This window comes from Pinus tabuliformis, chromosome 3_2 (genome assembly GCF_031772625.1).
Source record: "Pinus tabuliformis cultivar Carrire ecotype Pingquan chromosome 3_2, CPIR1, whole genome shotgun sequence".
Classification (NCBI taxonomy): Eukaryota; Viridiplantae; Streptophyta; class Pinopsida; order Pinales; family Pinaceae; genus Pinus; species Pinus tabuliformis.
Window position 1 is genome coordinate 415,888,601 of NC_142302.1, and position 17,293 is coordinate 415,905,893.

The window sequence follows — 17,293 nt, forward strand, 5'->3', positions numbered from 1 at the left end:
ATTAAAGATTGATGAGAGTTGGCTATGGCATAAGAGACTTAGACGTCTGAATTTTTATCAGACAATCATATTGGGAAAAAATAATGCAGGCAATGATTTGCCTAAATTATCAAAGCCTGAGAATGCTACTTGCAAGTCTTGTTAGTTGGGTAAGAAAGTTTGAGTACCATTCAAATCCAAGGAGAGCTCATCAATTAAGCCATTGTAGCTAGTTCATTTGGATTTGTGTGTCCCAACAAAAACACAGACACCCACAGGTAAATTGTATTTCATGCTTACCATTGATGATTTCAGCATAATGAGGTGGGCTACTTTTCCTAGAGAGAAGTTTGAAGCCTTTGAGAAGTATAAAGATTTTATAGCCATGGTTGAGAACAATATTGAATGCAAAATCAAATGTATAAGGTTTGATAACGGATGTGATTTTACTTCAAAAGAATTTGATGACTTTTGCAAGAAGCGTGGCATCAAAAGGCAATTCACTGTAATAGAGACTCCACAACAAAATGGTGTATCGAAAAGAGAAAATAGATTTGTACAATAGTTAGCTAGAGATATGATGGATGGAAGGAATGCTCAACAAATGTTTTGGGTTGAAGCCATTCACACAATAGTGGTGATTCTCAACAACACACACTTCAAACCAAACACTAATAAGAATCCCTATGAGCTTTGGTATGGGATACCAACAACTATCAAGCATTTCAAAGTTTTTGGTAGCAAGTGTTATATCAAGAGGAATGATGAAAAACTTTGTAAGTTTGATGCAAATGTTGATGGAGGTATTTTATTGGATATTCTCACAATAGTAAGGGATATAGATGCTACAATAAGAATACAAAGAATATTGTTGATTATATTGATGTCAAAGTGGATGAATACGTTGGATTTGAAGCCAATCAACCAATAATACTAGCTCCCTTGATCCAATCAACAATGATGATAAGATCAAAGAGCCACTTTCAGATGAATATAGTGAAGATCCAACCAATACTCAAGCCAAATGTCCTTCAAGGTATGTGCAAAAACACCACCCAGTCGATCAAATTGTTGGTGACTTAAACACAAGTGTACAGACTAGAAGGAAGCTGCTAAATCCCCCTACTCAAACACATGTAGCTCTCTTATCCATGGAGGAACCCAAGGACATTGTGCATGCCATTCAAGACACTAATTGGTTAAAGGCCATGCATGAAGAACTAAACCAGATAGAGAAAAATCAGATTTGGGAGCTTGTTCCTAGACCCAAAAACAAGAATGTCATTGGCACAATGTGGGTCTTTAGGAATAAGTTGAATGAGTGTGGTGAAGTGGTCAGAAACAAGGCACGATTAGTGTGCAAAGCCTATGCTCAAATTGAAGGTCTGTGTTGTGATGAAATTTTTTCTCTTGTTACTCGATTAGAAGAGATTACAATGTTTTTGGAATTTGATTGTTTCAAGAAGTTCAAGATATATTAGATGGATGCCAAATCTTCTTTTCTAAATGGAGAACTACAGGAAGAAGTTTTATAACACCATCCTCCCACATTTACCCAAGCTAACCATTCCACTGGGGTAAGGATGTGATGAGAGGAAACTATGATGTGATTCAACTCCCTAAGTACAATTAAGGAAGTGGAACTGATAAAACATAGCTAAACTAACCTTCCCAGGAGCTATAGACCCTTCGGGAGGTAACCAACCCTTCTTGGTGCTTAACCCTTGAGACAACTTTTATTTTTACTGTCCTAGAACCTCATTATCTCCCATTAAAAGGCATGCATGAGACCAAATCCTTCTAGTCACTCCCACAAAAAGGCATGCTAGCGACTGTGGACTTTTCCAGGCAGTTCTGAGCCAGTGACTTTGGATTTTGTGCCACTTTTTCAGGGCTAGGACTCAGGTCATTACCCAAAACTTCATGAAACTTTCAGGAATGATAAATGACATTGAAATAAAGGTACTAATGCAAACACTTGAGTGAGGACTTGACCAGAACCTTACTATGCATGATAGGCATTTCGTAAAAAATGTCACAAATATGCAATCTACATGTCATAACAACATATATGAGCATAGGGGCCTCATACTTATCTGAGATTTGTAAAGAAACATTGTTTCCATATCAAAATAGTTGCATTATAATCTATTAGGTCATGTATTCATTGCACTTTCAATTACTAATCAAAACATGATGGAAGCCATAAACCAAGTCTGCCATAAAACATACTCATAACCAACATATAACCAACATAAATAACAAGGATATGACAACCATAAAATCCAAATGTAAGCCAATACATTTACACATGAAATATTAAGGAGAAGAAGCTCTTATTAATGAATGCAAAAGCCAACTAGGTTTGGGACTTCCACAAACCACCTGACCATAGATTGGCTGAACCAAATATTTCTTTCAACCGATCACCTTTGTGCCATATTCCAAGCATGAATGTGGGACTCAAAAGCAAGCCAAACCAAACCAAGTTTCCTTAGGTTTTACCGCAATCCCCACTAGATGACTAGGTCCTAAACATGGATGTCACCGTATTTCTCCACCTACATTGTGAGGAATATTCCTATATCTTAGTCTCTAGGCTTTACCGTATGTCTCGCCATACAACGGTTGAGGATCTAGGCCTATTCAAGACTCCACCCTCCAGGATTTATCGTATATCCTGCCATTCACTGGTCGAGGATTCCAAGGCTTGATCGAGGGCACACACCTCTAGGCTTTACCGTATATGTCACCATTCACCGGTCGAGGATTCCTAGGACCACCGAGGCATACAAAATTTGGCTTTACCATAATCCCACCTTCTTCGGTCCAGGGATTCATAGGCCTTGTGTTCTTTCCTTCAAAGACCACCTCACTTAATTTCGAAACCATTCAATGATCTAAATTGGAGAAGATTAGTAATGATGTGCTAATTCCCCATTCAGAAATATACCCAAGATGCTTATCATTTGCTTTTCAAGTGCTTAAGGATTCAAAAACTTTTGTAATTAATAGATTCCCATGAGAGTTTCTTATGTAAGTGTTATAAACAATTTAACATAAAAAAATATGCTTAACAACAACAATATAACAACAAATAACATCAAAATATAACATACAACAAGCACATGATAAAGGAGTTCACCCCTCCTTGGCTACGTCTCCTTGGTCCAGTTTCCAATGGCTTAGGCCTCTCTATTATGCTCAAATTACATCAAAAGTGTGTTTATAATGCTTAGATTCCTTTGAAACCTGTCTTAATGAGTTCATAATACTCAAAACTACTAGGATTGCCTATTTTTGCATCAAAGTTGGATAAGAATTGAAGGATTTATGACTTCTCCCATTTCTCCCACTAGTCTTTCCACAAAACACTCAAAATCTAGCAGAAAACTACAAATTAGCCTCAGAATCCACTAATCAGGTAAGAATTTCTCCGCACCGCAGGCCATATCCTGTCGGCCGTATTGCAAATCACAATCAACAAGTTCAGGCAGGTGGAAGGTCTTGTTTTAGCAGCAGAACACTGTGATGCGATATAGGCAGACCTGACAGAATATTAAACAGTGGCATAAAGAACCATCGCGTTCGGGGTCTTATCGCTCATCGCATTCGGTAATTGGCTATGGGCTCTTTAACACAACAAAACATTTGCGATGTAATATCACAGACCCACCAGAACATAAAACTGCAACACAATAACGTATCGCGTCTGGAACTCAAACTGCGTCGGTGCCAGAGCCGATACCTGTTCGTCGATCCCTTTCACCAATTGCGATTGCGATTTGCTTGCATCAGAATCCAACCTACCGGGGGCCGATTTGAGACACCTTTTCCACCTACCACTGCGATATGTGATTTGCGATGGCCAATGGCGGGCTACCACTTGGCACCTCCTTATTGGTTGAAGACCTTGCCACATCATCCCAATCCTGCCATGTAGGTAAGTCAAATTTGAACTTTGACTTGATCTAACTTATTCATACGAACTCAGATTTGAGTGTTGTTCACACCATTAGATTCAGAATGACGAGCTCTTCAATCTGAAGATAACTTTGACAAGATTCTGACACTTTGATTTTTGAGCATAATTCTAAGCACCCAATCACTCCTCCCCACTGGAAGCCTTTTGGAACCCAAAAGGATCACTTTCAGTTATTGAACAGATGAGGCTACTGTTCCCTCACCTTCCCCTCTTCAAACAATTTGGCCTTTGATGGATGTGTACCTTTGAGACCCACCCGAAGATAATCAATATTTCTTCTTTTAGTTGTCCTTGTCCTTCTGTCAAGTATAGTGTCTTACTGAAGAATATAATGGTATTTTGGAGAAAAGTATTCAATAGATGGAATTTGAACATTCTCTCCTTGATCTTCAATCAAAGGAGGTTCATACAATCTCAAATTTTCAACATTAACAATGGAATAAATTTTCATGTATGAAGGCAAATCAAGCCTGAAAGCATTATTATCAATCTTTTCCAGAATTTTAAATGGACCATAACGAATTGGTTTAAGCTTTTTACCTTCATCTTGAAGCCTTTCCTTGCTAATGTATAGCCAAACTTCATCACCTACTTGAAACTGATGATCCACATGATGCTTATCATGCCTTTCCTTATACTTGCCTTGACTCTTTTCTAGTTGTTCTTGAACTGTTTGGTGAATCAACTGAATTTGCTTAATGAATTTCTTTGTCTTGTCTATGTCACTATGTCCATCTACAACTACATCTTTCTCAAAGATGAAATCCAAAGGCGATTTAGGAAAATACCCAAGACATGCCTCAAAAGGTGAAGTTAGAGTATAAGAGTGTTTTGCGCAGTTGTAAGCATGCTAAATATAATGCAACTATTCATCCCACAACTTAGGATGTTTGCTGCAATATCCTCTTAGCAAATGAATTATTGTCCTGTTTACCACTTCAGTTTGACCATCTATTTGCGGATGGAAGGCTATACTTTTCTTCAACTTGGTGTCCATCAAGTTCCATAAACTTGACCAAAAATTCCCAACAAATCGAGAATCACGATCACTTACAATAGAAGTAGTAAATCCAAAATGAAACCGTACATTTTGAAAGAAAAGTTGCACTGTTTGTTCACTTGTAATTTGCTTTTTACAAGGAATTAACATGCACATCTTGCTGAACCTGTCCACAACTACATACAAATAATCATGACCTTTCCTTGATAAAGGAAGACCTCCTACAACATCCATAAAAATACTTTCCCATGGTTGTGAAGACAGTGGAAGTGGTGTGTACAATCCTAGTTTCCTATTACTAGGCTTACTGATTGCAGACAATGAACAACTTCTGATAAAACGTGACACACTTTCAAGCATACGAGGCCAATAAAAATACCTTTGAAGATTTGCCACTATTTTACTTACACCGAAATGTCCAACAATAAGAGAAGTATGTGCTTCCCTTGTGACATTTACTCTCTCTCTGTGGAACACAAATTTTTCCCAAATGATATAACATATTATCATGTACATGGTAGTCTAATTCCTCAACTTGGTGTCCTTGACTCAAGTTTAAATACACCTCTTGAAAGTTAGCATCCTGTGCATATTGCTCAACATAACTTTCAAGAAAAACACAATTATTCTTGAGTAAAATTGCTGCATTTACAATCGGTCTAGAAATCATATCAACAACTCTGTTATATATACATTTCTTGTACCTGATTACTGAGTGGAATTGCTGTAAAAATCCCATCCAAGGAAAGTGTCTTGATTGCTGCAATTTGGTTTGAGATTGTAGATGTTGCAAAGGTTGATGATCGGTGTGAATAATGGTTTCTTTTCCCATCAAATAATGCTTCCATTTCTTCACACTTTGTACCAATGCGTAAAGCTCTTTATCATACATAATATAATTAATAACAAAACCATTAAAAATTTCAGAATGAAATGAAATGGGCTTACCATGTTGTAAAAGAACTCACCCATGGCGTAGTCACTTGCATTTGTCTGTATTTCAAATGGTAGTTTTAAAGCCGACAATGCTAAAACTGGGGCTGAACTGATCTTTTGTTTCAAAACATCAAATGCTTTTTGTTGTTTGCCTCCCCACTAGAAGACAACCTTCAAGCTGGTCAACGCATGTAGTGGCACTGCTATGGAGGAGAAATTGGAAATGAACTTCCTCCAATACTGCGCTGCTCCTAGAAAACTCCTTACTTTTGTAACTGATTTGGGTATTGTCCAATTCACAATGACTGAAACTTTAGAGGGATCAATCTTCATCTCACCTCCTCCAACTATGTGGCCCAAATACACTAAGGAAGTTTTCCCGAATTCACATTTAGACATCTTTAGAAATAATTGTTCTTTTCTCATGATATCCAAAACTTTCCTAACATGCTTGACATGCTCTTCTCATGATTTGTTGAATATCAAAATATCATCTAAATAGACAATTACAAACTCATCAAGAAATTATCTTAAAACATCATTCATAACTCTCATGAATGTAGCTGGAGCATTACAAAGACCGAAAGGCATAACCAACCACTCAAACAATCCCTGTTTGGTTTTAAAAGTAGTCTTCCATATGTCCTCCTCAGCTATTCTAACTTGATGATATCCACTTCTCAAGTCTAATTTAGTAAAATACTTTGCATTTTTCAACTGATCTAGAAAATCATCTATTCTGGGCAGTGGGTATCGATTCTTTATTGTAATCTTATTCAAAGCTCGATAATCTACACACATGTGCCAAGTTCCATCTTTCTTGGGCACCAATACAATTTATGAAGCACATGGAGAAGTAGAAGGACGAATTACTCCTTTATCTAACAATTCCTCGACTTGTTTTTTAATTTCTAAACTTTCCAGAATTGACATTTGATACATACCAATGTTTGGAAGTGGACAATCCTGCTATAGCTGAGTTTCATGCTGAATTCATCTTTTTGGTGGCAGTCCCTTTGGTTCTTGAAACATGTCCCCATATTGATTGACCACATCAACCAATTTAGCTTTCAGCTTCACATCACAACCCACAAAGGATTCCCACTCCGTGTTATTCTTCTGCTTAATCATAAGGAGCACGAGACTCTTACTGGAATTGATTAGTCGCTTCATTTCACCTGCGCTTGCCAAAGACATACTAAGATTTCTAGGATGATCTCTCACAATGTACTCCACTCCATCTTTGAACAAATGGTATTTGTTCTCAAATATGTGGAAAACAACTCTCCTGTCATATAGATATGGGCTTCCCAATACAATCCCTGAGATATCCAATGGCACAACGTCTAATTCAACTTCATCAATGAAATTAGTAGTGATTGCAAACTTGAAAATACATTTCCGTGTGACGTGCAAATTAGCATCCTTGGTTATCCAACCCAATGGATATGGTTTGTTAGGTTCCTATACCAATAGGAGTCATAATTTTTGAATGTTTGAGATTAAACCTGTAATATGTACACATCTTTGCTTTCTATAAATGTTTTCCATATTCAAAAAATTTAAAAATGTAAAGAGGGTATGTCCTAAAAGAATAATCAAAGGACAAAAAGAATAAGAAAAGGTCCAAAAAAGTGAAAAATATGAACCCCAAGAAAAGAAAAAAAGACCATTAAAGTGAGCAAGCCAAAATGCCACTACTATTTACTTTTGTGCAGAATAAATGATTGTGTGCAGCTTGTAATCCTTTCCACAATCCATGATGGTCAAAATGTTTAAACTTGGCTATTTCATGTTTTAAATTTCATATCTATAGATAGAGAATAAAAATCTGACCAAACTGTTTAATCTTGGCAGATAATTAGATAGGTAGAGTAAATAAAAGGAGCTCAACTGTTTAATCTGAGCCCTTGGATGTAATAAGGTTAGATTTAGTTAGTTCACTATTGTAACGGAAAATAAAAATGTTTGATAAGGGTTTGCTAGCTCAAATGCACCCTAATAAAGAGAAGTAAAAATGGTAGGATGAGTAGATGGGTAAGTAGAAGAAAGGTTGCCGAAACTATGATTATTGGTTAGATAAAAAGCATATTTATCATTCTCACCATGAGAGTTCCAAATGTGAGTGGGCAATCAAGCAGCCAAATGGATATCAAAGTCAATTAATCATCTTCCCTCATTCATTTCACCTTTTACTTAACTAATTTCCCATAATAAAGTTCAAAGTATTTAAAAACCCTAAGTCAAAGAGGTTCACAACATTTCTCTGACTTTTGGAGGGACCAGACCCTCGGCTCAATGACTTATAGGCAATAAGTACTAAAACCCCTCATAAAAATTCATCCCCCTTCATTTCCCCTCATTTCCCTAAGAAAACTCCTTTTCCTAAGGTTAAATACTTTTGCCTAGGAAAAATAATTATTACCCCACATAAATCATTTTCATATAAAAAACCCCCAAAACACAGATTACCCTAAGTTTGATGTTAACATGTGAAAAAGCATTCAAAATCACGAAAAGCATTTACTTAGGGTATGGTGCCCCTTTCTGCTCATTTTACTAATTAATAATTTTATTTATTAAATCGCACAAGTATAAACCCTTTTCCCCCGTATATATTTAAGTCCCGCATATTAACTAGCCCTATTCCCTAGTTTAAAATATAAACTATAATTTAACCCAAAAACCCTGAAAACCCACTAACTAATCGGTTTGCGATTAAGTTAGATAATCCCTTGTTTAAGCTCGTCGCTAATGACCCTGACGCCTTAACCCCACCTTAATCCCTCATTAACTCAAAAACCGCCGCACTTAATCACCCGCCGTGCCCCCCCACTACCCTCCGTGCAACTTCCCTGTCCGATCACCGTATGATCGCTTCCCTCTAGATTTGACGACCCTTATCCATTTCGAGCAGGCCCGACGTTCGAACAATACCCACTCGAAAAAGTTGTTTTCCGTTGGGCCCGCTATGCGACAAAATAGTTACTGCTCACCCCGCTACACTAAAAATGACCACTGTTCACCTGTACCCGCCAAAATTGACTTTCGCGCATAAAGCCAGAAAGCCCCAAATCATTTGTTTTTATCGTTTTTTCAATTGTAAACCTCCATGCACGCACCTGCGAACGTCGAAGTTGTCAACCTACATCCAATTGCACCCTAAAGATGCCACAGAGCACCCAGTTCACTTTCCAGCCTACATAGAGCCTTTTCGACCGTTCACAGTTGCTAGTCACCCTATTCAGAGCTAGTTTTCCTTAAATTCCAGGTATTTAAGCCATAATTCACTAGAAAACCTATCAATTTTAGAACCAGTTACTGAGTTTTCTTAGTTAAAGTAAAAAATTAATTAAAGAAACTCTAGCAACTCAAACCTACTCTGTACAGAACCACCATTGCCCTAAAAGACTGCAAATTACCTCCCCCACTCTCAAATCCACAAGAACTGAGAATGGCTACCCCAATTGCCATGGATGTTAGACCTATTTCCACTCCTCATCTGGACCTAGACCACCTCTCCCTAGCTGATAAGGATTTCCATATAGACGACACCTCTGTTCGTGAATCCCATCTCAAACTATATTGCCGATATAGAGACCAATACCTGAACCATGCTGATAAAATTGGTCTTTGGGAGTCCAATTTTCCCAAGTACCAATTCCCTGAAGTTCACATTTTCCCAGAAATTGTCCATTACTGCCATGCAAATTATATCCCCAGTCAAAGAGCAGTGATGTCCCCTAACCAGACCATACTTTTCACCATCACTGCTGAATCTATCAATGAGATGCTATAAATCCAGCCTGGCCATAACTTGACTCCCCTCTCCATTAGAGATCTGTTGGACCTATTTCCCAAGATCAGTCCTGCAAGATTGGCCCAAATAATCCAAACCTTCATCCTAGAACAAAAGTATACCCCCAAATATCCTCCTCCATATGTGTATACCATATTTTCCCCATTTGGCCAGGACATTGTAGCAATGATATCCAGTGTCCTAGGTTATACCACCAGTGAGTATATAGATGAAATCATCCTGGCTTTCATGTCCATCTTCACTCCAGGACAACCTCCTGCTGTCATCTATGATTATGCCAAATTTATAGTCGATAGGATGCATGACTAGTTCCTTAGGATAAGTAATGAGCGAGCCTTCAAGTACTCCTCTGTTTTGTATCATATTTTTCTATACTACCAAGCAGATAAGTTCCCCTTTACTCTACAGAAGCTTGACACAAAAGGTCACCCTAGATCAGTAATTTTCTGGACTCCATTGATCCATAAATATCACTCCCCATATTCATATACAGACTTCATAGACCTATTTGTACATCCCATTATGACGATGCTGATAGGAAGCCCTCCTCCAAGAATCAGTTCAGATATAAAGAGGATCCTGCAACTCTCAAAACAGTTCAAAGTAGGTGATTGGTACTTGTACCAAAACCACACTGAGATCAGGATTTATGGCTGTGAGCTGGCCCCATACAAACTATCTAAATACCTCTCAATGAGGTTATTTGCTCTGGAGTACTACAGGCAGATAATAAATTCAGATGAGGTAAAATTTGTCAAAGCCAAAAAGAAAGCCCAGATCAAGATCAAAGACCAATTAGGTCCCTTTATTTGCAATAGTAGAGAAGCTAGAAAGGAGACAGACCTAATCCTTCAAAGATCAAATCTAAAACAGAGCTTCATATGGAGATATAATCCCTTGGAATTCATCTGTAAAAGAAGGTAGAAAACAAGATGGCTCCCTATATTCATCACCACATCCCTAAGATAGAAAAGTATGCCAACCAATTGCAATGGGTGGAAAACACTTTAGAGGACAGGGATAGTACTGAAGTTGCTGTGGAAAACACATTAATTGATCTAGAGAAACAACTTGATGAGGGTTCTTTCCTGCAGGTGCTAGAAGAATCATAGGTGCCAGAGGGATCATAAGTTCCAGATCAAACAGACATACCAGAGAAATTAGATAGACCAGAAACCACCATGAGTACCCCTCCAATTCTACAGTATCCTCTAAATGAGGAGAAAAGCCTCAAGAGAAACAAGGAAGGGGCCACTACTTCAGAAAGAGCAACATCACAAGCCTATGCAGAGACAAGCCAAGCTAAGAGACAAAGAGTGAATCCTGTCTCTAAACAGGAATATACAGAGGAGACAACTGAGGTTACAAGCACAAAAAGAGATGGGAGCAGGCATGCCACTCCATCTGGAGGAATCCTAGAACCTTCCACATCACACACCTAGATGTTGGAAAGAAAACAAAGTGTTGAGGTATCCTCTTTTAGAATGCCAGCAGATAAAGACCAAGACATTAAGGAGAGATACAAAGAAATAAAGGCTAGAAATGAGAGGTTGAAAGCCCAAACCTATGCACAGTATCTAAAAATGACCCCTACCAATCAAACAAGGCTTATGTCAGCCTTTGATGTCAAAGAGGGGAAAATGCAGATGACTTTCATCAAGCCAACCACTCAGCAGCCAAGGACAACAACAGATTTTAAAAGGGTGGATTTTGAAGTACTGGCAAGGGATATTCATCCCATTGACCAGATTGAGCTACACAAGAAAACATGGGAGATGATATACTCCACCTTAATAGGGAAAGTCATTTCTGCCCACCAACTGCAAAAATCTCTTAAAAATATATCAGCACAGTTGTAGTTGGAGAAGGTCTCCTCACAGGCCAAAGATACTAGAATCAAGTCCTTAGAGGAATTAGTGATAGAATTGGGACATGATCCCAAGGATGTGAAAGCAACATAGCAACTAATTAAAAAGAAGAACGATGACATAGCTGCACTCAAGAAATAGCTAAATATACCCTAGTTGCATCACCCACAGACACATGAAGTCCTGGAGGCACAACAAGGACATGAAGAGCTTATGGATCTAGTCCTAAAGCTAAATGACCAACTTAAAGAGACAGAGAAGGAGTTGGACACTTTGATTCAGTCCAAGCACAGTGACCTGACCACAACTTCAAGAACTGTCATCCCCACAGTATCAACAACAGTTCCTTCCACAAGGCAGCATCATTGGCACCTATAGCTCTACTTGCCACAACACTGCCTATTACAACGGAGTCAACTACAGCAGCAGGTACATCAACTGAGAAAACAACAGAACTGGTAAAAGACATGGAGGAGATGTTCATCCAAGCTATCGAGCTCAAAATATTAAAGGAGAAAGTGGCAAGTTTGGAAACTGATTGTAAACTTGCCCAAATTCAGCAAAGAGAAGAGACACAAAAGGCCCTAAGGATGGGTGAGAAAATCAAAGTCTTGGAGAAAGATTTGACACTGCAGAAGCCACTAGGATAGACTAAAGAGATTCTCTAGGCCAATATCATTAACTCTGTCAATGATATTTGGCCATCAATCCAAGTAATATTTGAGCAAACAGAATTAGTGAAGATAGCCACTAAAGCTATCCAGAAAGTAAGGGAAGAATTAGGAGACAAACCTGAGGATGCAAATTGACTCATCCACCTCCTGAACAGTAAAAACAGATATGAGCTCCATGAGCTTGGCATAAGGGATAAGACTAAGGCCATCCTTGAGATTAAAAAGTTTCTTTCCAAAAGAAACCTCATGCTCAACTTAGAAGAAAAGTGCCACAACTTGCAGACAACCATTGAGAGGTTTATGGCTAAATTTCAAATTTTGAGGGACAAAGGCCTTCCCAGTCCTATGGACATCAATGAAAAACTCATGACCCAATTGGACTATAGTGATAGACTCAAGAGATTGGCCAAGGAACAAGCCAGCTCCTTAGGCATTAAAGCCCTGCCAACAAGCAAAGTATTATATGATATATTGGAAAACCTATTTTTCCTAGAACATGAGGTGAAACATTTGTTTCTCACCAAGCCCAATTTTGAAAAATACACAGAGGCAGACAAAATTTACAGAAGAATGTTGAAGGTGAGATTACCTGAGGCAGAATGGTGGGAGAAAATGACAGATTTACTATGAAAAATTTTACATTAGAAAGTTACCATAGTAAATTTTAAGGCAACCAAGTGAAACAGGTAAAAGACAGATCAGCAGGGTCAAAGAGTAACATAGTCAAAGAGTATCAGTGAAAGATCAAAGTAAAGAAGATTCCAACGTAGAAATACTACAACTATCAGCCAGCTTAAAGGGCTCAAAGTTCAATAGAAACAACTAGCAACACCACAATAAAAGGGACAACAACAAGCAGTTTTACATCTGCCTCTATCTTCATGCATGAAGATATTTTATTCCCTAGAATAAATCTCAAACTGTTATGAAATATTTTGTAATTATTTTTTGTATAAATACTTCACATTTCGAAGTATGTAGGTTGGATTCCAAGACATTTCTATAGAATTTTTCTCTTTTCTTTCAAATAAAAAATTCTATTGTATCAATGACTGGATTGGCTTGTTGGATCAAGGAATAAAGACCAGATATTTTACAGGATTCTTGTGTAAAAACAAATAAGTATTCTCTCATGTTCAATGTTGTTTTTCCTTATGTTTTTCCATAATATTTTGTGTAAATTTATAAAATATAAATGTTTAACAAGGAATGATATTTCAGAAATTGCTTAATGCACTCTATCTTGACTGTTTTACATTTTGAATGTTTTCTCCTAAACTATCTTAGCTAGGGAATCCTTAACTACTCCTTAGCTTCCGTAGTTTCTCCTCTGGTCTATAACAAAGGATTCTTAATTTCCCTTTGTTCATGATCATCCTCTGTGCTTCATTATGATCTCGGTCCAAGGATTCTTAAGTTCCCTTTCACCCTGGTCAGAATTACTTCACCCATTAGGCCTGAAGATTTGCTTTTTACTTTGCTAGCTTGCCTTGTGAATATTCCCTTTAATGATATGATCTAGTTCTGCTATCCATTTGTTGACTCCATAGCCCAATGGCTTGAAGACTTAGCTCTATCCATCTACTCCAAGAATTCCACCACCCAACCTTAAATTGAAAACCAAAACCCCACAAACATTAAGAACTAGCCTAAAATCCCATAAAAACAAAGTTAAATCATAAAGAGAGAGCCCTCTTCGGACTTAGGTTGGCTACAACCTAAGCCCAAAAGATTGGTTTGTGGTTACTTCGGATGCTTCCTTCTTCTGATAACTTCTAAGGAAAATTCTGAGTGATAACACGGTTTATGATGAGGCACGTTTCCAGATTCATTTTCTTAACCAAATCGTAGAAATTAAGTTGGTATAAGATCCACTGTCAAACAATGTATCGATCTTCGTATGTTTGGAAATAACTTAGATATGGAACAACTCGATTTGGTTTTCCTCATTTGAAACACTATGGGAATTATTTGTTGTGTTGGTGCTTGCCACGACTATCTCTTTGCTTGCTTTTGACATGGATTTCCCTTTGGTGACTGTGGCTGCGATCTTGGTTTAATCTCCCGAGTCAGAACCCAAGTCTTGTTATGCAACAACGTTTGTCTTCTATTTCCCTTTATTGTTAAATTTCTTCGGTCGTAATTCTAGATGAAGCTTCCAATGATGAGCTTCATCATGTCCCTCCTTGGAACAATTCTTGCACACGGGCTTCTCCCCTTCTTTCTTAACATAAGCAATTTTCTTCTGCTTTCCTTTAAACTTCTTCCCTTTTTCACCACTCTGAAATGTCTTACCTTTTTCCTGTATATTTTTCCCTCTTGCTTCGAGGTGTGTATATTGAACACAAACCTCATCAAGATTCGTGGGACTAAACATAAGAATGGTATGTCAAATATAGTTATGCAACCCTCCTATGTATTTCAGCAAGGTATCTTGTGACTGTAAGTCTACTCCTAGCATAAGAGCTCTTTTCTTAAACTCTTGAGTATACTCTTGCACATTTTGACCTTTCAAATGTCTGAAATTTTTCCAATTCATAATGGCTTTTTGCATATGAGCTAAAGGGTAGAACTGTCTTTTTATAGCAGCAATGAAATTAGACCAAGTAATAGAGATCTTACCATATTTCTTGATCTCATCTTGAGTCCTTGCTTCCCACCATACAAGTGTTGCACCCTCCATTCTCAATGAAGCCAACTTAATCTTGATATCATCCTCTTGAAGGTTCTGAATTCTACAATACACCTCTAGCTGATGAATCCAATTATCCAACTTCTTTGCATTAACTTCTCCATTGTACATAGGCAACTCGAATTTAACATCAAGCTTCAGAAAAGATGATTTACCAACCCCTTTTGAAGAATGATGATGAGTATGAATAACGGTGGTATTGGTGGAAGAATTTGAAGATGCTTTCGAAGAAGACGACGAAGAAGATGGTGGAGATGGCGGAGGCTTGTCTCCATTCTCATTATTTCTTTTTTCTTTATCTTCTTTTCCATTTGCTCCTCTTGAAGAGTCTTCTCTATTGGGAGGCTTGGAACTTTCTCCTTGTAGTCTGCTATTCCTCTTTTCATAGAGGACCTTAACCATCTCTGTCATATCAAAGAAATCCTTTCTGAAGGTCTTCTCATCTTCTATCTTCATAGGTTCTCCTTCATGAGACATAGTCTCTGAAGATTCAACTACAACTTGACGCTGTATTGGTGTTGGAACCTCAGCTGCAACTTCTGCAACTTGAGGCTGAACTGGTGTATAATACTTTGGCAACCTTTCCCTTCTTCCCTTTGACCCAATTTCAGGGCTTTCAACCAATTTTCCTTCACCTCTTTTGAGCTTTAACCTTGTGAGGATGACATGAACTTGTAAACAATTAAATCCTTCTTTCACAAAGCAAATCTAGTAAGCAAAACCAGTGCTCCGATACCAACTTGATCTGAATTAGAGAAAATTAGTAATGTTGTGCTAATTCCCCATTCAAAAATAAACCCAAGATGCTTATCATTTGCTTTTCAAGTGCTTAAGGATTCAAAAACTTTTGTAATTAACAGATTCCCATGAGAGTTTCTTATGTAAATGTTATAACCAATTTAACATAAAAAAATATGCTCAACAACAATAATATAACATCAAAGAACATCAAAATATAACACACAACAAGCACATGATAAAGGAGTTCACCCCTCTTGGGATACGTCTCCTTGGTCTAGCTTCTAATGGCTTGGGCCTCTCTATTATGCTTAAATTACATCAAAAGTGTGTCTACAATGCTCAGATGCCTCTGAAACCTGTCTCAATGAGTTCATAATATTCAAAACTACTAGGATTGACTATTTTTTGCATCAAATTTGGATAAGAATTGAAGGAGTTATGACTTCTCCCAGTTCTCCCACTATTCTTTCCAAAAAACGCTCAAAATCCGGCAAAAAACTACAAATTAGCCCCAGAATCCGCTAACCAGGCAATAATTTCTCTACACCGTGGGCCATATCTTATCGTCCATATCACAAATCGAAATTGGTGAGTTCAGGCAGGTGAAAGGTCTTGTTTAAGCGGTGGAACATTGTGATGCGATATAGGCAGACCCGACGAAATATTAAACTGTGGCATAAAGAACCATCGTGTTGTGGGTCTTATCGCTCATCGCATTCGGTAACTGGCTATGGGCTCTTTAACACAGCGAAACATTTGCGATGGGATATCACGACCCGCCGGAACATAAAACTGCAACACAATAACGTATCGTGTCCGAAACTCAAACTGCGCCGGTGCTGGGGCCGATACCTGTTCACTGATCCCTTTCACCGATTGATATTTGGTCGCATCGCAACCCAACCTACTGGGGTCCGATTTGAGACACCTTTTCTGCCTACAACTGAAATATGCGATTTTCGATGGCCAATGGCAGGCTGCCACTTGGAACCTCATTGTCAGGCGGAAAGAGTCGATAGTGCGGACACAACCAACCTCCCTAGGAGTCTAAGAATCTCTAGTGACAAACAAGACAAACGAGAGCAATCCTTCTCTAAACATGCATTTACTATATAAGAAATCAAGTGTTTAGATCCTACCTGTAATCCAACGCTGTTGTAGTAGTCCAGCCTCGCTGATCCGGATGAGCTCCTCCTTCACTTCGAAACCTGCATTCACTAACAATCAAACGATTAAATAGCACTTGATAATCTCATAAAATAAAACATGTTTAACACATAGACCAAGGAGTACATGAAACAACTCATAAATAACAAGTTATTGAGAAGAATGGACTCATTTGCATTAATAGGAAACAAAAGGAACAATTACAACCTGAGCCTTGGTGTTGTGCAAGTCCCTCCCAGGGTCCATCAAGAGTTCTCCTTTACTTTGACAAAGCTCACCCACTTCCAAATAGAACAAGCAAAGATGGCAATCTCTCCTCACAAGCTTCTAAATGGGAGTCCTAATTCCAGCAGCATCTACCCTTAGAAATGTTTAGCTTCCAACCTCCCCTCCTTCTGGCCCAATGCCTGTATTTATAGTGCTCAGGAGGA